Raw genomic sequence first — 2,133 nt, 5'->3', positions numbered from 1 at the left:
TGATAAGAGTGGTGTGATTCAATTGGGGGACAGGAAATGTAGGGTGTAGTTCTCCCAGTCCCTGGAATCTGTACTTGAACACTGAACTTAGATGACCATGGTCTTAAGGCCTATAATTTCAGCATGTGGGAAGCTGAAGCAGGAGGATCTATCAGTCAAGGGCAGCCTGGTTTCACATAGTAAAACCCTGTTTCAACAGAATTAGGGAACTGGGGAAATGGTTCCACGGTAAAGAGCACTCGCTCTTGCAGAGGACCCAGTTTCAGTTCCCGGCACTCATGTGGTGGTTCACGACCACCTATGACTCCAGTTCTAGGGGGTCCGATCCTTCTGACTCCCACAGGCATGCATGCGGTGCACATACTTATACAAGCAAAACACTTAGACATAAAAACTAACTAAAAAATAAACCTCTTAGAACCTCAGCAGACACCAGGAACTTGTATGTGGAGTGCTCTTACACTCCTGGTCTGGCTGAATGTTTCTTGAACAGTTTCCTCCGGTCTTGCACCCACAATTCAGGGTGCACACTACAGTTAGAACGTCATTTTACAGATAGTGATGCACACGTAGACACACACCCAGGTCTCTGGCCTGGCCACTGTGTCATGCTCTCCTAGAGGAGCCCTTCTTGGCAGCTGTAGGCAGGCAGATCTCTCTGAGTTCGAGGCCAGCCTGATCTACAGAGTGAGTTCCAGGACAACCAGAGCTACAAAGAGAAACCCTGTCTCAAAAAACACTAAGGAAAAAAAAAAAAAAGCGTCAAAAGCTTGTTTAAATAGTTGGCTGAAACATTTGTCAAAGATGGCCCACTAAAAAGAAGCTGGAGATGCCTGATATCCTTTGGCTTAGTGTTGATAAAGGGATTTTAAGGCTCAGGTATCGCAATGCTAGTGAGTCCTTGTAAAACCTAATCCTCCACAATGAGAAGGCCCAGAAGACACGCCCTCCACAAATCCTGTAAGGCACAAGATGGTGAGGGCCACCAGCACATTGGAAGAGCTTCATTGTCATCTTTTCCTTGTGCCAGACCTTGGGTTTGCTCAAGGTCTCAAAACAAAACAAAAGCCTCCACTGGACAGTGGCAAGAGGAAATCCATCCCTGTGAGCCCACTTCCAGATGACCCATTTTGCAGGCCCAGACCCAGAACCCCTTGAATGAAAGGGCAGGTTCCCCTTGCTAAAATACCTAAGAGTTTTATTGTTAGCCTTTCTCCAGTCCTTCCCCAGAGGGACCTGAAGTTATAAGGGTAACTGTACGCTGAGGGAAAGGAAGCGATCAGATTTTCTGGGGTCTATTGGAGACTGGTTCCGTGAGATCTCAAGAATTATGGCCCTCCAGTTAAATCGGGGGCTTATGGGCATCAGGTGATTAATGGAATTTTGTCTGAATTCTGACTCAGTAGGTCCAGTGGGTCCCTGAACTCATCCTATATTATTTCCTCAGTATATACTTGGGATACACTTAGAAACTGGAAGGATTTATACCTTGTTCCCTGACCAGTGCGGTGAGGGCTGTTTTCGTTGGAAAGGCCAAACGGAAGCCACTGGAGCTGCCTCTGCCAGAAAATAGTCAACCAAAACAATACCACATCCCAGGAGGAACTGCAGGAATCAGTGTCATGCTCAAGGATTCGAAAGATGCAGGGTGGTGGTTCCACGTCTTCCTTCAACTCTCCCTGGCCGGCGCAGCAGATGGATGGTGGAGAACAACAGTGACTACTGAAAACTTAACCAAGCAGTGACTCCGACTGTAGCTGCTATACCGAATGTGGTGCCCTCACTTCAACAGATTAACGTATCTCCTGGTACGTGGTATGCAGCTATTGATCCAGTAAAGGTTGTTTTCTCGGTACCTGCCCAAATGGACCTACAGAAACAATTGGCTTTCAGCTGGCAAGGCCAGGAATATACATTTATAGTTTTACCTCAAGGATGTATTAACTCTTCTGCCCTGTGTCATAACTTCGAAGGGATCTCGATCATCTGTCTCTTCCATAAAATATCACACTGGTGCACTATATTGATGACATTATGCTGAGTGGACCAAATGAGCAGGAGGCAGCAACCACTTTGAACTCATTGGTAACACATATGCAACATCAGAGGATGGGAAATTAATCCAACCAAAAT

Source organism: Peromyscus californicus, unplaced genomic scaffold (genome assembly GCF_007827085.1).
Source record: "Peromyscus californicus insignis strain IS unplaced genomic scaffold, ASM782708v3 Scaffold_8__1_contigs__length_139910024, whole genome shotgun sequence".
NCBI classification, from domain to species: domain Eukaryota; kingdom Metazoa; phylum Chordata; class Mammalia; order Rodentia; family Cricetidae; genus Peromyscus; species Peromyscus californicus.
Note: the sequence above shows the minus strand (reverse complement) of the source record.